General features: G+C 42.9%; 1 protein-coding gene across 1 annotated transcript in view; it reads left to right on the forward strand.

Moving 5' to 3' along the window:
- The window catches only part of LOC146776248 (dipeptidase 2-like), a 369,058-nt gene that overhangs the window by 161,550 nt on the left and 182,556 nt on the right, over positions 1-24,952 (forward strand). The gene's annotated exons all lie outside the window — the stretch shown is intronic.

Raw genomic sequence — 24,952 nt, forward strand, 5'->3', positions numbered from 1 at the left:
GTACAACTTATTTTCATGTCAATACACATATATGTTGTGTGTGTCTCAAACACATATATGTGTTATGCCCCTTTTTGATACATATTGCATGCCACTCACACAACATGCAACAACAAAAAATGTTAAGAATCAATACAGGTGTGTTCATCTTACCTTGATAAGTTGTAAAATAAACACTATGGCATTACACATAAAAGAACATTGTATGTAAGAGCAATGCAAAAAGACACAAGCCTACAGCAATTGTCAACACATGATTCATAGTAAGACAATTGGAAACATTGCCTACCTTAGATACTGGTGACAACAGAGTCATTTGACTTTGCTGTAGAGTCGGAGCAGCAAGGAAGGGACCTGAACGATGGGGTCCAAGTCAAAAACAGAATTGGTAAACTGTAAAAAAAAAAAGGTACGTTCTTACCTCATTTCCTTCTATTCCGTCACTCAAAGTAGGAGGTATTCCTGCCACGGTTGCCTCAACGGAAAACCAAATTGTGATTAGGTCGATTGCCATCTTGGATGGATTCCCGCCGACAGCAATTTTAGTCTATGGTGCAGTCAACGCGGGAGAGAATTCCTGGTGAAATCGGTGGGATTCTGGCAGTCTTTCGTCCATGGATCCACCAACTTCTAAATCGAGCTTGTGGACCATCATGTAGGAAGGCTGTGATTTCGTTCAAAAAGTGACTGGGGGCGCAGTTACCACAAAGATCTAAGCCAGGCCCTAGATTTGAGATTAAGTATCATCTGAAGTATGTATGCTTCCCTCTAGCCAGTTTGACAGGTCATCTATCAAGATTTGCCCATGTGATGAGCATTCTATACAAACCTTCTGCACTTAACCTTTTTATGGAAATGTTATGAGTATGCCAAAAGATTTGTAATCCCTATACTAAAAAGATCTGCTTTTGTTACATGTAAGTCCGCATTGCAATTTGTTCAGCATCTTAGTTTGCCCTTAGTGTGCTCCTTTTAAAAAGCTTCCTTTTTGTCATGAGAAAAAACTGCTGTTTTAACTTTTTATCTTACATTTTGATGTATTGTGAATTAATAGATTAACTGTTTTGTCAGGGGGTTATCTAACTTTATATATGTAATGTCTTATATTTTATCGCTTTCATGATTGTTTTTAAGTAATCGAATAAAGCTGTGCCGATGATGATGAACAATTAAAGTTTGAGTTTTAATGGATGCAGTATTCTGAACAGTGAGAGCAAGGAACTGCCCCTTACTGCACGAAGATTTATCTGCAAGAATCTTTTCTTCCTATTGAAATAGTTTTAAGCAGTGATAGCTTTCTCATGATATAGGGATGAAAGCCCTTGCTTGGCATGAAAACTTTTAAAGCTCGTGAAGAACACTAAGATGTTAGTTTGCCTTGTCAAAAGGGTTTGCCTATTTCTGCTTCTTCAAATATGAAAGGATGGTCCAATCTAGGTGGCATCTCTTGTATGGGGTAGTTCTTGCTTTAATAGGCTCATAAAGCTGCGGAAAATACTATGTAACATCTCTCCACTCTCTAAATCCAAGGTATTTGCACCTTCGATGTTCAACTTTCATCAAACAACTACACATCCATTTCTTATTTTAATTTTGCTTTTATGAATACAAACAAAAACAACATCACAATTGCACACTATATTGAGGTTGAGAATATTGACCTACTAAAACTGTGCATACACTTAGCAAATACACTGTGGAAGAGGGTTACGCCCCATCTGCTGAAATGTCAGGGAATGCATTTATTTATTAATGCCTTGCAGAATGTTCAAAAGACACACAATTGATGGACGGAATGCATAACAAATCAAAACATTCACCCCCAGTCAAAAGATCTGGGTTAAATTCATCATTCTTTTGCTCACCATGCCACCCCAGTTTAGACCTGGCCATATGCAAATCAGTATTGAGCATGTGCCTCATGGGAACAGTCCAGCATGAACTGCCAAGCCAGGTCCTCCCTGGACCAGAAACAAGCATCCTAGGACCGGTTTCGGGGTTTCACCCCTCTTCAGCCAGGATAGCTTGATTCCAGTGGCACAGTGAGCCCAGGGCCCACGTCTGGGCATACCTGGCGCAATTAGGTCGAGATAGTAAAAGACACACAATTGATGGATGGAATGCAGAACAAATCAAAACATTCACCCCCAGTCAAGAGATTTGGGTTAAATCCATCATTCTTTTGCTCACCAAGCCACCCCAGTTTAGACCTGGCCATATGCAAATCAGTCTTGACCCTGTGCCTCATGGGAACAGTCCAGCCCGAACTGCCAAGCCAGGTCCTCCCTGGACCGGAAACAAGCATCCTAGGACCGGTTTCGGGGTTTCACCCCTCTTCAGCCAGGATAGCTTGATTACCAGTCCTAGGATGCTTGTAGGGATGTATTACACAGCAATTGTCCTGTGGGGCTCATTCAAAAGTGCTACCTTCTTATGTGTCTTAGAAGGAACCCAGACTTATTCAATTATTTTCAAAGAAGACAAAACACAGGACTTATATAGTTGCACTGATATAGGTTCAATATTTTTAGTCTAATCAAGTGTAACAATCAATAAAATACGTGATCCTAATGCAGACGACAAATTGCTCCAATGGTGATTATATTAACAATGAAGAAAGATAAAAGACTGTACAATTACCAACAATAGTATGCATAGATTGATAAAATTCATAACAGGGTTTGTAAATCTCCGAGTGGAATCCCTTGGAGATAAATTGCACTTCACAGCCAAATCCCTCTTGGTTGTTACATGTCATTCACCTACAAGTCTTTTTTTGATGTCTATGTAATGGGGAGCCTGGGACACAGTTCTCCAACTTCATACAATTAGACAATGTTGTGCCTGTAACTGAGTTTTATGTAACGCAAACATGACCCGAAGGTATCAGGTATCAGAGCGCTTTACATGAGCACCAGTTGCATTACACAAGGACAAACTCATTTTAGTTAGGCGCATGGAGATTAGGTGATATGCCCAGAATCACAGGGTGTTGAGTGTCATTGCCGAGACTTGAACCCGGTTACCCAGATTTGAGATCGACCGCCCTAGCCGTTAGGCTACATCCAATCCCCAAATATTCTCTAATGTGTCTAAGTGGTGAGCTGACAGTACTTGTTTTCTGCCATTCCACTTTATACATATAAAAGCAGGCTAATAGGTCTATGCGTTGGGCTAAAATCCATGTGTTATCTTGGGCAGAAGGAGGAGCCACTTTCTCCAATATATTAACCCTGGGCGGAGGAGGCGTAGTGCCTCTACGCAAAGTTCCACGGAGTTGGAAAGCAACGTACGTATAGCGTAGGGTCATTACTGAAGCAGGGCGACGAGGAGGAGGCAGGAGAACGGCGATGTAAAGGAGGAGGCAGCCACTGGGCAGGTAAGTGCTTTTTTCTTAGTTTTAATTCATTTGGGAGGGCGAAGGGGGCGGCTAACTACGCTCCGCCACGAAGTCGTAGTTTTGCCTGAACCCCGCGTTGGCAACGGAACGCGGAGTAGGCAAAACTACGTAAACTCCGCTGGCGTAGCCTAATTACCCGCCCGGGGTTACAATATATCATTAGCAAACAAATAAATGGCATACCCTAGTGTATGGGGGTGTGTGCGTGTGTGTGTGTCTCTCTCGCTCTGCTTCCCTCCCTTCCTCGCTCCTTCCCCAGGAGCAAACTGTGCTAGGACATGCCCACTACTCGTGAAACCTGATCACTCATATATTGCTTCCCCTTAAAATATAAGAGGAACCGCTATAAATACCATATTTCCTTGAAGAAGCTTGTCAAAGGGGGCTCATGAACACTGCGAAGACGCAAGGACGTAAGCAAAGCACATTTCTATTTCGTTTTTCTCTCGAATGTGTGAGGAAAGTCTTTCATAGTTGACATAACCCAGTTGCAAATGTGTGCTACAATGTGTTCCTGCCAGATAAGATAAGAATGGTGGTTGGGCGCAGTACCAGCGCAGCATTGTTTTACTTTAGTGTTGTAAAAAAATACAAGTCTGGACATGTATCCTCAGTCTGGGAACTCGAGATTAGAATGAAACAGGTTGAAATGCAGGAAACCGAACTCTACAAACACAACAAAGGATACAGCTTAAGGGAACAACACCCACGGTGGGAATAAATGTAGCTGGCAATAGTCTTTGCTTCAGATACCATTATTTCTCATAGTTTGGAATCTTTTCAAAACAAATATAACCTGCACGATACTCACAGACAATAATTACTGTCAAACATGGGCTTCAAACATGCGATCCACTCCATTAAAAGTCTATTGTAATGTGGTAATACGTTTGTGCATCCTTATTCTTAACAAGCATTTGCAATGCAATCGGTCTCGCCTTTGGGACCTTATATGTATTTAGCTATGCAGCAGATTAGCCTGGGTGCTGAAACATCTACTGTTCTTTAACATGGAGGGACAGTAAGCACCAACCTACGTGACACACCAGGTATGGGAACACATGGAGAGAAATATTGCCTTTCAGCGGGAAATGGTATAGTCCAAAGCTCTGTTTTTAATTTAAAATCAGGGCTTTGGTGGTGATATCACTGAAAATACAAGATTTAAAAAAATATATTATTGTCTATGGGTGCTCGTGGAAGACAATTTCTATGGACTGGGATCTAGAGAAGGCTAAAGTGATTTTGGTATTTTACTGACCTCTGCTGGTCGTTTTCTATCAAGAAAGTTAAATAGAGGGAGATGCCAGAAAAATTTAAAAAAAGTAAGCCCCTCAGCAGAAAGCAATTCTGGTATTTTACTGACCTCTACTGGTCGTTTTCTATCAAGACATTTAAATAGAGGCATTTGGATAGAAAAAAAGTCCCTAAGCGGAAGCAGACAAGTCCTCAGTCGCAGACTCATTGCAAAGGTTAACAGGTCCCCTTTCGGTTGCTGTATTGAGGTGTTGAACTGGTACTTATGAGATGAAACTTGTGCAAACAGTCTTTAGCATGTGTTATAGTGACAAAATGGCAAACGAATACTGCCTTAGAATGTGCTGCATTATGCCGTATAATTTAAGTGGGCTATGGCCTTCCTTGCCACATAATTGCAGTGGTCATGCCTATGTCCTAGTAACAAGTAAAGCTAGAGCCACATTGTGGGAATAAGTGTGGCCACAACCCTTCCTCGGTCTTAATCCAGTGTTGATTATCCTCCCACCACCCATCGCATGGCTGCTCTACGCCACAGATGGATCATCTTCCATTATTCCATATACCACTAGCTCTCTGCCCGAAGAAAGGCCTTATTACTGTATCATCACCATCATTTTGTGCACTTATGTGGTTCTAAGTGAGGGTTTAAAGATTTCATAATGGGCTGATGGCTCTGTGTGATTGTGAAAGGATAATAAGGGCACCAAGATCATTTGCTAAATTTTGTTTAGCTACTCTTTTGGTAACGAACTGTTAATTTGTTAATGCATGGAAGTGACCCCGAGATCTGGTAGCCAAAACCTGGGGCAGAATTACAGTAAGTGCCACAGTGCACCCGCAGTTGAGGCACAGATGTTCCATGCATTCCCTGAGGCTTCCCCTTCAAATGGATGCAGTCACTCCACCCGTCTGCAGTGGAACTCTGCCTCCCACCACATCTTTGAAATGCGGGCCAGGATGCCAACTGCATTTAAAGGTGGACCAATGACTTCAAACAGCTGGTCCCTTTTCACCAGTGCACTCTTTATAGTGCAGTAGCAAATGCACACCTACACTCCGTTTAAAAGAAACTCTTTACTGGTTAGTTGTTGAGAGCAAGTCCTTTCCTGGGTCAACATATGTCAAATCCGTACGACACAGTTTCAGCACAACCAATCAAGAGTATAACAGGAAAATGAGAGCAAATGGGACATTTGTTCATTGTACACACCGTCTCTAAGTACAAGTTTCGAAGTAACCAAACCTCATTCCTCACCCCTCAGTCAAAATGAATACCATTGTTGTGGATAATGGCAAGGTACATTTAAAATGCTATGAAACACATGACACAGCGGGCTTTGAGTATGTCCTCTCCGGGTATTTGTAAGCAGAAAGAAAAGTTAGTATGTTATTGTGGGTGTTCCTTCTGGCCTCTGTTCCTGTAATAAAGAGAGGAAGAGAAGATGGTATGCGCACATTAAACTCATTATTGGTGCTGGGTGTGACTATGTGTCACCCAGGTGCATTGTCCCTTTCTCCAACTTCCCATTGGCCTCAGAAGTTCTTACTAGAGTTGCCTGTAATCCCAGTGCACTGCACACCCCCTACAAAAAAAGACCTCCTTTAAGTAAGCAGCACGTTCACCTCGAGCATAATGGGACATACCTGGGGAGTAATTAACTGGTGCTACTGCACTTGCTGCATTCTTGGTACGTATGCCTCTGCATGAGAAGCATATCTGTTGGGAATTCAACCAACAGAGCAGCAGCAAGGCGATTTCCCGTTGCACCAGCTCATCACAGCATCGGCAAAGACAACAATAGCATTTACATTTTTTAAAGCCACTTAACCTCAACAGACGCTGCTGCTGTTTTTTTATGCAAACATTCAGTCTCATATAACAGAAATATCCTTGTTTCCCTGTTCATATTTATTAGCAATACATTCCAACAGCTGGGCCAAAATAAAAGGAAGAAAAAGTTAGTGCGGTGGTAGAATCAGTCTAGATACGGCTTAGGTAATATGCATCTCTGTTGAGTATGAAAGGCTGCAGTAATAAACGAAAGGAGGAGCATAAAAGGATTCTTGTTACTTTAAATAAATGTATATCAGCACCAGAGAGTGGCGAGAAGATGCAGTGTTCTGTCGCCCGGAACTGATGTCACTCTCCTGAAGCCTGGCATCGCCTCGACCTCTCCCCACCGTGAAGCAGAGGGAGCTCTGCTGCTCTCCTGGTGCAATACCTCCCACTTGCACCCTCATGCTGGGCGAGAGGAGGCGCCCCACATGCGATTGCTCCGACGGGTCAGTTGTCATTCTAAATGTGACAATGGGCCGCTAACAGTCTCTAATATCCCAAAAAGTAGGTGGGAAAAAGAGTCTTTCACAGCTGGCCTCAACCAAAGGGCCTCTGCACTGACCGAATACTCTCTTTCCCAATCCGACCTTGTCTGCCTTACACTTCTGCAGTAGCATTTCAAGTCTCGGAGTTAATTAACCTTCCTTCCAGGACAGTTCCCTTTTCACAAAAAGTAGGGGAATGGCTTTCCATAAATCAAAAAAGCACGTCGAGAGTAAACAAGCAATGTATATAACGCCGAGGAGGGTTGTCATATAAATAACAAAAATGATTGACATTGAAAGAGGACTTGATAGGATCGGGCGTCAATGGTGGCCATATTGTGATTGGCTGCAGGTATACATGCATAGGAATGTGGCCCAACAAACAGCTGCCGACTTTAAGCGTATAAAACGGTGTTCGAGTCCCGCCGGCTCTATTTTAAAAATGCAGACGGTAACAATTAAATTTAAAGGCGACGGTAACAATTAAATTTAAAGGCATCCAGGATCGGGTGAACAAACATTCTTGAGCAAAAGAAAACAAGGGGAAGGGGGCAATGCACGGAGCAGGCACCTTCAAACCACTCTGATCATGCAAATGCCGCTCGAAAGCCAAAGCGGGAGGGGGAAGTGCAGGGATGCACGGAACAAAGCCCTGGAACCACTTTAGATTAGAAACGCCCTCGACCGAGTCGGATTAGCAGGAAACGCAGAAATGCAAATGCTGTGTGTGTGTGAGCTCAAAAAGTGAAAAGTCATAAGCCTGGTGGGGGCGGGGGCACGGGAAGAAAGTAGTCTGTGCAGTGAAGGGGCCAGTAGCCTTGGAAGGATACAAATGACTGGCATGGCTGTCATGGGGAGGGACTAACAAGCATAAAACCAATCGGAAGGCAGTTTTTATAACCTAAGCCAATGAAGAAGATGGGCCGGAGAGTTGGCGGAGCTTCCACAAAGCTTCCACACTATAGTGTATACTGCATGCCTCGCAAAGCGAAGGCAGCGCATTAGCGCTACAACGCTAGCGAGACCTAAAAAGTGTGCAGATGTACTTGACACAGCGTTAACTTCCATCTAAGGCTGTAACCTCTGTTAAGTTTGCTACATTTTTTTATAATTTGATTGTTTTATTCAGCTCACAATCCAAAACTCCTGTCCACTACCCACTTTGAGGGGACAAAAGTCTAGAGCATGAGTACTCGCAAACGTTCTGTCGGGGCCAAAATTACAGTGTGGTTTGTGGCCGAGGACCGCACTGGTAGGGGTGGGGTCAGTGGGGGCAGGGTCAGGGGGGGCGGGCTAGAGTAAAAAAATCAAATCAGTTTCAAAACATCATTAGATAATGCAACAATGCTTTATTTCAAAAGCAGATGCAACTACAAAGAGCACATTTTGAAAATACATTTTTATTAGCAAATAAAAGCAATCTTAAGAGACACTTCATACAGACTTTGACTCCAATTCCATCACAGGATTACTTTTGGCCCACCCTTAACTCCGCAATAGCCTGCAATGTCTTGCTAACGGAATGGCGGAAAGGGAAGGACCAAAAACTGAAGAAAGTCAAGAGGACTCCCAGAGTTTACTTTTTATTCCTGGAGCAAACTCCATCACCGCTGAGGCCAGTCTGAGCGGGCCCCCAAGATTTTCTTGCCCTTCCGCCTGGCCATCCTCCCTTAATGCTCTTATAGTGCAGACTCTAAGAAACGCCCTTGCCATTGCTGGAAGAATGGGGGATGGCGATCTAGCTGGTCTGAAGCAATACAAATATGACAAACTGCCATGGTGATGAAGACCATCCCTCTTTCACTGTTTACTTTATTCTTTTTATGTGTAAGAGTTTTTGTTTGTCAATAGTAATGCTGTATGTCAAATATTAATGGTCCTTACTGTATTTTCATCTGTGATATGCTATCATATATGAATAGCTTTAAATACATAGTAAATCATTGTTACCATGCATTGAAGCATTTTGTGCTGTAGGTTTTTAGAAATTAGCAAAATGCCAGGTTTTTGGGGGGGCTGCAGTTCCTGTGCCATAGCATCCTACAAGGTGGACACCTTCATATCCACGCTACCACACTGCAATCACACACCCTGGATCTACTACCTATAGGCTCCATCAGTGTAGCTGACTGTTCTGATCATTTTTGTGGGCTCGCTATAAACGGCTTCATAAGTCTTTCACAGCTTTGCATACAACATTACATAGAGTGGGCTTTGGTTCAGCCCCTGCTCATGATTGCAAGGCTTTTTGTCCATTCCATTGCCAGATCCTGATTTAATGTATTTTCTCTCTATTCTTGTGCTGATTGCTGAACCCACTCCTAGAGGACTGTGGCTTTACCCTGATTGAATGAGTGGTTTCCTTGAAATGCTGATATCAGCGAACAACTTTTCTTTTATTTCTTTACCATTTGTGTTTACCACTCCAGAGAAGTGCATGTCCTGCTCTTTCCCTTATATTTCTCTCTTTATTTAGCTGTGCCCTTTTCTAGCTCATGCTCTTTCCCTTGCTTCTCCCCTATAGTAATATTTTGTTGTTTCCTACCTCTGGCACAAAGTACTGACTTCACAAAGTACTGACGTCAGTCTCTCTCTCTCACAGCCTCCCTCACTCACTCTCTCTCTCTCAGGCTCTAGCTCACAGTCTCTCTCTCTCACAGTCTCTCTCTCAGTCTCTCTCTCTCTCACACAGTCTCTCACTCTCTCAGACTATCTTTCTGTGTCTCGCTCTGTCTCTCTCACTCTCTGTCTCTCTCACTCTCTGTCTCTCTCACTCTTAGTATCTCTCACTCTTAGTATCTCTCTCTTAGTATCTCTCTCTTAGTATCTCTCTCTTAGTATCTCTCACTCTTAGTCTCTCTCACTCTTAGTCTCTCTCACTCTTAGTCTCTCTCACTCTTAGTCCGTCTCACTCTTAGTCCGTCTCACTCTTAGTCCGTCTCACTCTTAGTCCCTCTCACTCTTAGTCCCTCTCACTCTTAGTCTCTCTCACTCTTAGTCTCTCTCACTCTTAGTCTCTCTCACTCTTAGTCTCTCTCACTCTTAGTCTCTCTCACTCTCTCCCACAGTCTCTCTCTGTCTTTGTCTCACAGTCTCTCACAGTCTCTCTCTGACAGTCTCTCTCTCACACACAGTCTCTATCTCGCAGTCTCTCTCTCTGTCTCTATCTCTCACAGACTCTCACACAGTCCTCTCTCACACAGTATCTCTCTCTCTCTCTAACACTCTCACTCTCTACCTCTCTCTCTACCGCTCTACCTCTCTTTCACTCCACTCTCTTCTGTTACTGGTAATATTGGGTGCAATTTTGAAAACATCCAGCCTTGGGAAGGCTTGATGGTTTCAAAACTGCATCGTCCTAATTTTGATGTGAAATCGTGAAAAGCTGGGGGGCCATGGGTACATTACCTGCAAGGTCCGCGGGCCGCCAAGGAAGGCCTGCCGGGCCGCTGGCAGCCCATGGGCTGTGCTATGAGTACCACCGGTCTAGAGGTAAGGATGGATGTATCATCCATTGTGTGAATGTTCCAGTTCTGCCCTTGTTAAATAAGGGCATTTGTTTTAAGCAAGAGGAACACAAGCCGACTTAGGGTATCATTTAGAATTTGGCAGATGCAGTAGAAATGCCACATTGAAAGGTGTCACGTCAACCCTTTTTAGAGTGCATACCTGTATAGTTTAATCAATTCTCAGAACAGTTCATTCAAATCAAGCTTTCTGTCACTCACCCATATCTAGGCAATATAATGTTAACTGTTGAACCGCAAGATTTTTCTTGTCATCAGAAAGAAGCCTATCTGAGCTTGGGTGTAACCATGAAAAAGAAGAAAACACTTTTGTATTTTGCCTCCTTCAGTCTTCTTTAAGCTCAAAAACTCATTAATATCTTCCAAATAATTTTGTCAAAGTTTTTTTTTTAATGATTTTGCCATTTGTCTTGTCAAGTGATGGCTCGAAATCATAAGGGGTGCGTATCCTTTTTGCCAAATCCCACAAGAGCCAGTGAAAATAAAAGTTAGTCTCTTCATAAACTAAAACAGTAGGTTAAAAGCGACCAACCAAATTTGCCCCAAAGAACATTGCCACCAAACCATATTTATACACTGATACAAAGTTTTCTATATCTGTTCTCCATGTATTCCTAGAATTTTTAATCTAGAGTGAATTCCCTGACCTTTAAATAGAATGTTAGATTAGTTACGTTTTTTGTGATTATGTAAAATCATATAATAAAACCAGTAATTAATAATATTGTGTTAAAATCACAATGATAACATTGTCAAAGTGGCCCACTCATCAAACAATGTAAACATATTTTCAAAACACCTCATACAACATCACAACAAATATATCAGACACACGATTTAATAATATATGGATATAATAGTGTTAATTAACTATTAATGGAGCTCAAATCTTCAATTTCACTGCTACTCTAATGTGAACATCTGCACCAGTGATACTCCACCTGCTAAGATGAAACCTGTCAAAACGGTGCTCCTATTGTACCTGTATACATCAGGAAAGGGGAGCTGGTGTGGTATTTCAAAATACAGTCCTAGGTGTTCTTATTGCTTTATTACTCTATTGGTCAAGTCTCTGATGTGAGGTGACTGGAGCTTATATCCATTTATGATCACGCTTACCAGTTTTTCTCATCAGTTCTTTTTCCTCTGTATTTTGAGCGTCTTATATACATTTTCAGCCACAGTGCCACTGAAAACAAACTTTCTCTCTTCCTTGAAAACAATCTTTAATTTAGATGGATATTGCAACTATGATTGGAGTTATGTTTTTAAGACGTCTGTACAAAGCAACATACATAAGTCATTATTTATATCTATTCCCTCATTACATATGTTACAAGATTAATTGATATTCTTTGTGGTTTTCCTGGCTTTTAAATGATTTCCATGAGCTCCTTTATATAATTTTGTTATCTCAGCGCCCTTCTTTCCTTCAGGATTTTTAAAGTCAATATTCTGCGTCATCTTCAGTGATTTTGCAATTGCTCACTGTGGAATCTGTTTCTGTTGTCTACCCCTACCTCCACTAAATGTGCCTTTCTTGTTTTTCACATCTGTAACTTGGCACTTGTGCCTTTTGTCTCTGTTCTTCCATTTCATTCTTTTACAATTCCTTGATACCTTCTTCCAGGCAGTTCACTATTTTATCCATTTCGAGTCGATTTAGGCATGTGTATGTTTAAACATTCACACAATTGGCTGTTTGAATCTAATCTAAGAAGTACCAGGAATGCTCTTGGTAAAATAATCCACTTCCAGATTTGGGGAGCCTTTTCTTAACACTTCCCCTTCCAGATGTTATTGCTTCATCTTATCATCATCAAAATATTTTAACTAAGACAGAAATCGCCTTATATTCTGAGCTAATAATATATATTTTTTTTTGCTTATTCCTTCTTCTTCATCATTGTTTATCAGATATTCCCTTCTCGATGTCTACCTTTCTTTCATCTTATCCAGAAGGCTGTAATCCCCATCTTGTACCCTTACACTGCTTAACACAGTGGCGGCTGGTGAGATTTTAAAGTCGTGAGCGAAAATAATTATTTTACTGCACTGCAGCGAGCGAGCCCGAACAACCTATGTTCGGGGGGGTTCTTCCCCCGAGAACATTTTTTAAAAAAGAGTGGACAAATGGTGCATTTTCAAGCACATTTGAGAAAGAAGGAAGGTTAATAACGCAATTGTTAATTGCCTTGCTAGTTCCCTGTCAAGCAGCATCACACCCCTGTACATCTCCCTTCGATGTTCATTGCCTTGCTATCTCCCTGTCAAACACCAGCACAAACTTGTATGTCTCTCTTCTATGTTCATCGCCTTGCTATGTCCCTATCAAACAGAAGCAAGGTCCTGCATATATCTCTCTGTTCATCGCCTTGAAAGGTCCCCGATCACAGGCCCGCTGCGCCCACCTCCAGGCGATGGAGGAGCAGGAAGAGCGACCTCTCCCCGAGGACCCCCTGGGCGGAACCTCAGACTCCAGCTGGGACCTTTAAAAACAGGAGGCGTCTGTAGGGACTTACATTACGGACAGCATGAATCTCTGTCTTAAAGAGGCTGACCGTCTCAACCACAGACAGAAAAACAAACAAAGCATATTTAATCCTGCTGTGAACGCTCACTTCTCAGCCCTTGCATGAGACAAAACAACAACAAAACACAGTGCTGCAGGTTCCCACATGGGCATCAAGACGCGCAGGTGACACGCCACCTGCAGTCTCGTCACCCCAGTGGGAGTGGCGCTGAGCTGTACACTGCCTTTAAACAAGAGTCAGGTGTTCTGCGACACTGGTCACAGATCCAGGCGTTTAAAGGGTCACGAAACCCAAAGAAAAACTAAGCGCTTTGCACATCGTCCGTGCACAAGGCACTACGCAGACCTGACGCAAGGTATGTTCAAACTGTTCTGCACCACCCACCTCACAGCCAAAGACTGAAAAAACTCAAAGACCCACACTACCAAGCCTGACGAATAACACAGCTGCTTGATGGCATTCCCAGGCTTGCAAGAAGAGGTGCAGGGCTCAGGGTGTGCTACAATCCCAAAGCAATGGAATTGAGCGCTATACATAACGTCTTCGCGTCAGAGAGATGCCTCAACCTTGCTTGTGGAAGTGGTCAAGGCCGGAACAGCCCATCTGTTCCAGTACAGCATGCAGGAGAGTCCTTTCACGCTGAACCCCAAACTTTATGCCAATGCACCTCAGAACAACTGAGGCTCCTGGGCCTCTGGATATCTGCGCACTTGGGACGTTCATTTTGGACACCGTCATTCAGAAGTTGGGCTCTGGGGTGCATCCAGATGCATATGTCAAGTCTTGGTGCCCTGCTGGGCCTAGAGTGTGATACCATGCAGTTAGCACCCACAGCAGCGCAATGACTTGGGATGGTCCCCACGTCTTTGAGGCGCCTCTAGGGTGAAGTGGCAGTGGTGGCTCAGAGCAGTGGCAGTGGTGGTTCAGAGCTCAGTTAAGCATTCTGCTGCTTTTTTGTGGTCACAGGGGTGCAGCCTGTGCCGCAGGTCCCAAGACCTTACTAGGGAGTCATTTTACTACTGTTATGTAAAAACACTATCAGGGTAGCTGAACGGATTGTTCGGCAAAGCTACCCCTTGTGGCACGCATATTAAATGTGCAAATGCTTTGCATATACACGTTACAGTCTCATTATTTAATAAGAGTAGGTGCAAAAGCTATTTCCTTTCTTCAGAGGCTAAATGCAAGGAAACTCACATTAAAACCGGATACCCATTTACAGAGAAATATAGTCGTGATTCGCATGATTTGCGGGAGGAGAGGGGGGTTCGCGCGGGGGGGTTGAACAAAAATATATTAAAAAATGTACCTTACTGGTCCCCACCGCCTCTGTTCCTGGCCTGCTGACGGTCTCGCCAGGGTTTCCTAGAACTGGAAGGAAGCATGCATCCTCCCTCCTCTCCCCTAAGCCAGTCACAATGCTGCAATTACAGCGTTGTGATTGGTGCGGAGACCCAGAAGGCGCCCAGCCAGGCGCCTGTAGGGAGGCCATTTTTTCTATGTAGGCCTCATGCATAGAGAAAATGTAGAGTGCGCATGACTGCTTTGGTCGGCCCCAGAGCCGACCAAACAGTCAGGGCACTCAGAGTGGTGCAAGCCACTCCTCCTCGATCCGCCGACTCACCCGCTCCCAACCAGGCATACCCCTGCCTTCTACTTTCTCCCAGCGTGAGAAGCAGAAAATAAAATGGTATTTAAAATACCTTTTTATTTTCTGCTTCTCGCACTACGAGAAAGCAGTGGGGCAGTGCTCCGACACCCTAATGGAGCAGCCGCCACTGGCTAAACGTCTTTTAATGTTGATGCAATGTTGGATATACTGTGCATAAATGAGAAGCCTTAGAGTATATTTTATAATATCTTCCTGTGTTGCTTGTCCCATATTGTCCCATTCCCAAGTCTTATATTAATTAAAACTCACAGATAATAAATGTGGGTTCTCTTTCATGCCGCGGTATATGACTGTTTGTTCTATCTATGAAACATGCAGTTCTTGTCCATAGATTATTTGGTATTTGTTTCCCTGTATCTCACATTTGATGACTGTTTGAAACTCAAGAGCCACATGTGCTTAAGTTGCCTCATTAAGCACACTGAACATATTTGTTTATTCCTCGTACAGATATTTAATCTTGCATCAGACTTTCAGATTTCACCCTGAACGCCTTTGGGCTCTTACTGTGAGCCTTGGTCAGAAATGATTTTCCAAATTTTTCTCCATCTCCATTTAAAGTTACTGAATTTCAGGAAGATGATTTGAAAAGATGCCTACGGTCATGGCATCAATAGTGGTGACCTTTTCTTAAACCTTCAGTCACTACTTTTTAAAACTATTTTCAAGGAGCGATATGTCTCTCTCTTTCTTAAATATTAATATGATGGTGGTGAGAGTGTGTAGCGGTGCTTTTAATTAATTATCACTATTCCCCATATATATACTATTGACCGTACAGAGCCTTGTAAGCATCAACAAGGTGAGGCATCAGTGAACTATTTGTTTTAAGTTTCCTCTTTTCAGCCCCTTACATATTTATATGTTCGTTCTCCCTCGTTCTCTCTCTCTCGTTCTCTCGTTCTCGTTCTAGTTCTCTCGCTCTCTCTCCCTCCCTCCCTCCTCTTCCCCTCTCCCCCCCCCCCCCTTTGGACTTAGCTGGGTGAATCGTGATACAAAGTGAAGTAAGTTACACTTTAAAACTCTCATATGCCTGAAACTTTGAGGTTGAAAACATTCTCTGTGATGTCCTCAGAACCTGGAGTTGTGGTCAATGGCACTCTTTTCCCATGCTGCATATACTTATTACAGTTTACACTTCAAAGACGAAAAGATATTGCTTACTATCTGGCTCTGTGGCAACTGATTTGGTCATGCTCATAACTTTGTTTAACCAGCACATCAATAGCAGCATTAGCATAGCGACACTGAAGATAAGAAGAATGAGTGGTGAGGAGAACCAATGGTCGGTGACACACAGAGATGAGAACGCACTAGGAGTGGACCAGCAAGCTTTTGACTTTTGTTTCCCAGCAAATCAGTTGCATGAACGAGAACCCAAATTTAATATTTGTGCATTTTTAATAATATAAGACTTGGGAATGGGACAAAAAGGAACAAGCATCATAGGAAGAAATTATAAAATGTACTCCGAGACGTCTCATTTATACACAGTATATCCAACATTTTATCAACATGAAAAAGCCGTTTATCAGTCTAAAGGTCCAAGATGGGGGTTACAGCCTTCTGGATAAGAAGCATTCCATTAGAAGGAAAGGATTTATTTGTATATCTTAATGTAATAAAAAGAAAATTAGGAAATAAACCTGGAAGATGGGAAAAATATATAATTCAACTTTAAGTTGAACCAAAGCAAGTTTCCAGAGAGAGAACTGAGAGCGAGACTCAAGAAATCAAGTAATCAAATATTGATGAAAGAAAGGTAGACGTGGGTCCCGTGCTCTCCATGCCACTGAAGTCAAGCTATTCTGGCTGTTGAGGGCTGAAAGCCCGAAACCAGTCTTAAGATGCTTGTTTCCAGTCCAGGGAGGACCTGGCCTGCAGGTTCGGGCTGGACTGTTCCCATTGGACACAGGGTCAAGACAGATTTGCATATGGCTGGGTCCAAACTGGAATGGCATGGTGAGCAAAAAATCCTATGGATTTAGGCCCAGATCTCTGTATTGGAGTGAATGTATGACATGAATTGTTCTTTTTGCATTTGTCAACCCGGATGGGACTGGTATGCCTAGACGCGAGTCCCGTGCTCTACATACCACGGTGTTATATTTCATATCTGTACCCAAATATAGGTTTACTCTTTACCTACATCATCTTCCCTTCATTTCATATAAATGAGCCATATAAGGAAATAATTCCAAATAAGGACAGAATGCCTTATAGGGACTGAAAGCCTTATAAGGACTGACGCCTTTTAAGGACTAAACCTTTCACCTAGTTCTATGACGAGGGTGGGTTCTGCCCGATCGATATTGTTAAGACGTCATCCTTAGCACATATGAATAATTTATGAGTACACTCTCCAAGGGGCATACTTCACCTCTCCTATCTATGCACAAAGGTTTAATCCCCAACGTCATCCTCATACTGAACAATGGGTAACATACGCACATAGACTGTATAAATACAGCACCTCTTGCTATCAGTAGTCAGGAGGGAATCGAGACTTCAAGGCCGACACACTGACCAGAGATGCTGCAGCTCCGGCATGCCATCGCTCCAGCTGTCAGTGGTCTAACTATCCCCGACAGGGTGTCCAACTCCAGTCCAGGATGAAGTCCCACACTCTCACTATTCAAGTATGAAGGTTCGACTAAATTCTAGCGGGATTCTTGGCTCTTAGATTCTAGACTATTAGGCTCTTAGGCTTAGTAGCTCTTTAGCACCTACTTACATTCTAGGTAGATCTAGACAGGCATCTTAGGAGTACGCACTTTATTTTATAAATGCATTTTATATTCATGTATTTGTTCATGACTATTGCAAAATGGTAGAGCAATACTATTCCTTTGTATTCACTGTACTGCTGGTTCCATATCTCTGCTACTGTGTTACAGTTGTAGCAGCACATTTGTTTTACATGGGAAGAAAAACGGTACAATAAATTATTATTGTAAACACGCCCAACTGTTTCTTCTGTGTATCTCTCTGGGAGCAAAACAAGCAAGCACGAGTGACTGGCTGAAAAGTAGTATATTTTTTCCACGAGTCTGAGGTCATTGTGTTCTGAGGTTGCAAAAGCTAATCTCTCTGATAAAAGGAGATTCTAGTAGCGCTACGAGCTAGCTAATGCAAAAACAGGCTAACATATTCGGCGGGTGTACAGAGTCAGTTTGCCACCAGACCCACAGTTTATCTTCTCCGCAAATGCGTAGGTCCTGCATGAAGGGTACTATTGGAACTACACTACAACTGGAGTCAAACTAGCCTGTCTGATGAGGGCTGAAAGCCCGAAACCGGTCCTAGGATGCTTCATTCCAGTCCAGGGAGGACCTGGCCCATCAATTTGGGCTGGACACTTCCCATTGGGTGCAGGGTCAAGACTGATTAGCATATGGCTGGGTCTAAACTGGAATGGCATGGTGAGCAAAAAAACGATGAATTTAGGCCCAGATCTCTGTACTGGGGTGAATGTATGACATTGTTCTGCCTTCTGTCCATCAATTGTTCTTTTTGCAACCTCACAACAGTGTAACCATGATGCAGAAAAAGTTACGATAACAGAAGGAAGATCAGAAAGGGGTAGCAGACATGTAACATCTTCAAAATGAGTCTGCAAGTCACCAGCATAGCAGAGCAATACAATTTGCCTCCCTACCACTCACCCCCTACTTTATCGACATACTCTGAGGAATCCCTATTCCCTTGCCATTTAGCATCAGATCATGGGTGGAATTGTGTGCCATTTTGATTATATGATGTTGAAAGTTGTACCTCTGTAGAAATAAAACCAAATAAATTGACTTTGCTTAAGTGTGCCTTCAGTTTTGCATGTTCTGAGTCAACGGTTTCCTTTACTCAAAATAATTTTGGTTCTCAAGTCCCAGAATTGTGCGGATAGCTAAGAATTTTTTAGGATGAGACGGATTGCTGGAGGTACTGATATTTTTTCTTTTTAGGTACATTAAATGAACATAATCAATCTGGGAGCTCAATTAGCATCGCAGAAAAGTGGATCGGGTGTTTCTTGTTAGCCGCCTTAGAGAAACTCTCAGTGGTGCTGGAAACTGAACGTGAGAAGCATCATGCATACATTCTGCACAGAAAAAGATCTGGTTGACAACTAGCCTTCCTTCCCATTTGATGTTTTTACATTACTTTTATCTCTTAGCTATCGATTCCCAGGACAAATAAGTTTTGCTGTTTTCATTTACTGTAGGTTGGCCTTGAGGGAGGGTGAGGAGTAAGTCATATTGGGTAGTCAAGGGGATGGAAGCACAGAACATAAGACATTTTCACAAAACTCTGGTTGGACATTGAAGAGGCGTTTTCAAAATCTTCACTGGTTAGAGAGGTTGTATGCATCAGGAACAAAAGAGAGGCTGCATATGGGACACGGTTGGCAGCTAGACTGTTTGGGCTTATGGCCACCATCAAAATCTCACAGAGACATGAATCTATAACAGTAAACAGTGAATTCAATTTTCGAGCCTGATTTGGTTAGTTTCTACAATTCTGTGACAGGAGTTGATCTTTTTGTCTAATGTGAAAGCTCCTTGACTACTTATGCTCTAGTGGCTCAGCGGACTAATGTATCCACTGGAGGGATCTGAATTTGACTGCATGTTCATGGATTGGAACCTCGGTGAGGTCCACTAAGTTTACCTTTCTTCTTCTTGAGATATGTAAAATGAAAACTTTTGAGTTGAATAAGAATAAGCAACTGCTATTGAGCACAGAACAAAATCCCCTTGCAAATGTGTACTTTACACGTACACACTGTCGTACTCTCTTGCAATATGTTATCATTTCCATGTCATCTCTGATTGCTGTTGTAGGAGAGTAGGATCTGCACCTTATGTTGCCCCCACTTTTTTTTCTGATTTCTACACTGGTTTCTGGCCATAGTCTGGCTGGGACCCTGCTAATCAAGGCCCCAGCCTCTCTGTTCTCTCTAAACAACTTGGAGTGCATATTATGTGAACTAGTGATTGGATACTGTGGTACCTTATGAGCCCCTAGTATATGGTACCTTAGGTACCAAGGGCATAGGTACTTCACAGGCCTACCAGGGGCTGAAGCATGTATTATGCCACCCCTGGGAAGCAGACTAAATCTGACACTACAGGCCTGCTACAGCAGCCTGGGTGAGATGATGCTAGCACTCCTCACTGAGATATAGGTACACTATATCTCTCCGTGAACACACATTTAAACCTATCAGTCACCCCTAAGGCAGGCCCTATCAATCCTGAGGGCAGGGTGCTTGGTTTCCATCTGAGGGAGTGCCTCTGCCTGAGCAGGGCCCCTCTGCAGCTCTCAGAGTCTATTCTCTGGGGCTGTTTGTGAATGTGGTCAAACCATATACTCTTAAGTGCATTATAACCTTGCGGTTAATGCTAACTTTGCAATGGCTGCATCAAAACATGTCGTGTTTGGTGTCAAACGCTTTGGAATCATACCCCCCACACCAGTAACTGGTGTGGGAGTATGATCCCACCCTTCTAGAGGGATAGACATGTACCTACTGTGGAAACGCGGTAGAATCCTGACGAGCCCTGGCATCAAAAAAGGGATGCCACCAGTCACAGACACTGGGCTGCCCTCCTGCTGATGGCCGAAACTCACAGTGGAGGAGGCCCAACAATAGGTATCCTGTCACAGGGAGGTGTGACCATCTCCCAGACAGGGTTTAGTGTATTGGGGCTGGGTGGGTGCACTCCTTGAGTGCTTTGAAGTCCTGCACTGGGGGAGCAGTAGGCTCCTCTGTGCATATGCTAGTTCAAACAGCTCAGGGGCTACCTGCCCCTGCTCTGGCGTGAAACTAGACAAAGGGAGGTGGGTGTAACCACCCTCTCCCCTGACCCTCCCATAGGAGGGGTCATAGAGCTAGTCCCTCCCTTCCTTTCCGTATAAGTTAGGGAACCCTTGCCATCGCAAACTAGATATCCCTGGATGACGCTCTGAAGAAGAATCCTGGACCTTCAACGTTACACTACCTCTGGAAACGGAAGAATCTCCCTTGGAGTCAAGGAGTGACTCCCCTGCTTGGCAGGCACCAAAACTTTGCATCAACAGTCGCAAACTTTCCCGCTCCCGCCAGAGTCCGAAGTCCCTGCAGCCCAGGAAGAGGATTTCCTGACTTCTCCAAGGCCATTGTGAGTCCCCAGTGAAGCTGAGGCAAGAGGACCCCACGAGTGATGAGGAACCGCAATCCCTGGGTACCGTGCACTATTTGAGTGCAACCCCTTCACGACATTCTACGAACTTGTGCATTGTACTATGTGTGTTCCAAGCCTCCAGCAGGATTTCCACCGAAGAACAGAGGCCTACCTCATCCCGAGTGACCGTGGGCCCCTGTTGAGTGAATCCTCCTGAGGCGTCTTTGCGATCCCTTGCCGGTTGGCTTGTGGGTCCCCAGAAGACTTTTCTACAGTTCCATAGGGCTCCCCTGGTTGCTCCAGGCCTGCCATGAATTGCCTTCGCTGGGTGAGTCCCTCAGACCTTGCTGGTCTGCGCCACTAACTTTTTACACTTTCCACAACACTTGCTGTTACCAAGGCTTGTTGGCTCCAATCTGGTCACCGACACCGCAGTAAGCTGCAGACTTTGTGGGACACGCGGAATCCAGCTCCTGGTTGTCATCGACACCTCCTGGTCATCGTGGCTGAAGAGTCAAGACACCCATGATCACCTGAAATCATCCAACGACTGTGGGCATCCAGCTTCCTTGCCCCGGGTCACTGCCAAGTGACTTTGAACACTGTTCACTCTACTTTCAGGTCTTCTTTCTTCTGAATCCAGCCTTGAATTCCACCGGACACTTCTCCTGTCTTCACAAGCAGCAAGTCTTCTTTGGCTCCCACTGAAAACGATGCCGCGACCCGACAATAAAAGGCACCTATGCACCCGGCTCCCCTGGGTGAGGTAACTCCAGCACTACAGTGCTCCTGTGTGAGTTGGCTCTAGAACTACTTACCCTGTAAGTGACTTGCTTGTAGACTCTCCAGAAGTATCCTAAAACTCTAAAATTCCAACCGCGACTTGCTCCATTGAAGTCAATTGGGATCCACGGCTCTGTTCTCACACTGCATGCGTCTCCCGTGGGTCCTTTACTTACCTGCCTTGGGTGGATTAGTAAGGTTCCAGCGCTTCTGAAGGCCCTAGGCCTTGTCCCTTCTCAAGTCGTCGTTCTTAAGTCTCTGTTTTTAGTATATGGTCTGGTACACCCCTGGGGCCCCAGCCATATTTGTGCTTAATTTATTGTGAAACGTTGATTTGTGCATATGTTCCCGACTTCTAATCTCATAAAGAGATTAGTAGAGTGTGTCTAGTAATAAATACATATATATTTGATATATATACCTGTGTGGTGTCCTTTCATTTAGTAATTCAAGAGATTATAATGTAAAACAGGCTGCTTTACATTCCTCTAAAAACTTAGCCTGAAGACTGCTCTTCACAGCTACCACTAGGATAGCTTTCTTTAAAAGGTTGTCTTAAACCTACTACCATAAGAGTCGAATTATACTGGTGCAAGGTGTCCACTTTAACTAGTGAATAGCATATACCAGGCCAACTTCTCACAGCTGTCCCTCTGGGAATTGATTAGTTTTAATTTGTTAAACTGGTGAATATTCAATTGTCCAATATGACGTTTTTATGCTCCAAATTTCTATATGCATTTGCCTCCGTACTATAGTAAATGTAAAGGCATATAACTCAGGAGCTATATAAAGCAGAAAATAGTGGCTGGAGCAAATGTATTTAACTTTAAAATCAGATCAATAATACATTTTGTACCTTGCCTTGGACAATTGAATAAACACGAATTCAAAAAAAGTATTCCTTCCTTCTCCTACCAATGTTTCTTATGAAAATTTGGATAGAAAAGCTACACCTAGTAAGAAACCATCAGTTGAAGCACCTTTGCTTAAGAAGGAAGCAGTGAAACGGTAGTGTGGGCCTACACCAAACTACAACCTCATTAAAAAATAAAAAAAGCTGAAAAATCCTCTTGAAATCCAGTTTAATTTCTCCCTATGGTGCCATGATGCGTGATTTCAGCTTTAAAGGAACCTCATCAATTTCTGATCCATTTCTGTGCTGAGTAGACTTTTTGCTGATATCATGGGTAGTTCTGTTCACTTGTTCACCGTGCCTGCAAATGTGTCTGTGTGCATATCCACCTAAAAGAAAGTGCCCTTTAGTGCCCTGGCTAAAGGGTCAATACTTTATTTTGCCAATGTATATTTCCTTTCCATTCTTCAAACTTTTAACATTTCTGTCTTGTTCTCGTTTGCACCATGTGAGTCTCATGTCTGTGGGCTATTCACGCTACTGTTCCATTCCCTGCCCAGTCCAAAGGCTGGACGGCTTCACTTGTATTGAAATTTTGGTATAGCCTTGTTTATTGTCCTACCTTATAAGTTATTATCATGGTGTGCATGACTTGCACTAGCATGATCCATTTCATTCTGATAAAGGGAATGATTGCTTGTTTTTGGGGTAACCTAATATTCTGCTGGTAATCTAGTTTTACATCACCCAAGTACTACCTCCTATAAAGCGTAAGCCTTTCCTCTCCATGAATGAACAAGACCATATGGTTTAACACTGAACAAGCTCCAATACCAAAAAAATAATCAGGGATCAATAATCAATAGCATCATAACACAATGGCCCATACACATTTACCCAGAATCCCTGATATGCTGGGGTTAATTTATACGTTCAAACAATTCTTTCCTTTTTATAGATTCAAATGAGACATCTTTTAATAGCTAATCTTTAATATCAACTTTCCTTCTACTTGGTCGATGGACCAATAAGTTGAATAGTTGATGGCAATGATAACCACTAACTTACCAACCATTTAGTAAATAAAAAATGATCACAGACTCTTGATAAAGTTAATATTGAATTTTATCTCAAATATAAAGGGTTAATGTTTAATTGCATTTGGTCACAAATTACAAACACTGAATCTCATGAAAGGAGAAATTATATATGAAATACAAACATCTGAATTAAGCAATGACTTTATGCTAAGAAGGAGTGGATAGAGTAAGAGACAAAAGTTTCAGCATATATATATATATATTGCCAAACATGATATACCTAACAGAGGGGATAGATAAAGAGACAATAGTTGCATCTAAATAATACTTATCAATACATCATTGACGGAGCGGATAAAACAAAAGTTTCAGAGACAAAATACATCGATAAGTAAAATTTCTGAGAACGAGTTAGGCTAAATACAAACCTATTGATCTATAGGAAAACCACCCCCTCAGCCTTGAAATGGTGGGGGTTCCCCGAAATAGAATCAGGGAACAAAGGGCATAAGGACAGGAACAGGAACAGCTAGGCCTCTCTGCAAAACGACGAACATCGACGCATCTCCCCTCTTCTCTCCTGTCAGCCTAAGCTCCCACCAGACCCCTAAAGGCACCCCAATTATACTCTAAATTTGACATGTGCATCCCACAATTGTTGCAAACTATCATCAAGCTCGCACAGGGATTGGTGGACTTGGGAGGTGGCGTTATCATACCACCATGATTTCACCTTTAATTCAACAACTTCATTGTGTTATATTAGTTCCCAGGATCTGAATGTTAGTCCGTTCTCACGTTCCCCACATAACATACACGTTTTAACATTTTCTTTTCACAAATTAACATCATCCACAGGGTGCATCTCCGGTCCCACGCCTGGGTATCATATTTGACAGTCGTCTGACACTCTAGCCTTTTCATGTCATCTGCGGTGCACAGCGCGTCTTGTCTTGCCTCATTGCAGAAAGGACTCACTCCTTGAAGCTCTCCCTCAAACCTTAGCTAAATTTATAAAGATGGCTGCTTCATCCAGCACACTAAAGTAAATGAAAATTAACATTTATTAATTATATGAGAATGAAACCTTCACTGTTTACCACCTACCTTGCACTATTCCCCATTAATGTTACCTAGCATAAGCTTAGAGCAAAAGCGGCATTAATTATTACTTTAAAGCAGGATGCAGCATGCAAAATACTGATGCACATGCAGCCTATTCATGCAATTTCTTTGTTTTCTTACAAAGCACAAAGGTTATTTCTATACTATTTATTTACGTGTTAATTCAGGCATGCGCAAAGCAGTTCCCTTGTGTTCATGTTGGTTATACGTTAGTTTTACCACAATTACTTACTGTTAGTACGTATTATGGGGGTATAAATTGGAGCAGGTTT

Source organism: Triturus cristatus, chromosome 12 (genome assembly GCF_964204655.1).
Source record: "Triturus cristatus chromosome 12, aTriCri1.1, whole genome shotgun sequence".
Taxonomy (NCBI): domain Eukaryota; kingdom Metazoa; phylum Chordata; class Amphibia; order Caudata; family Salamandridae; genus Triturus; species Triturus cristatus.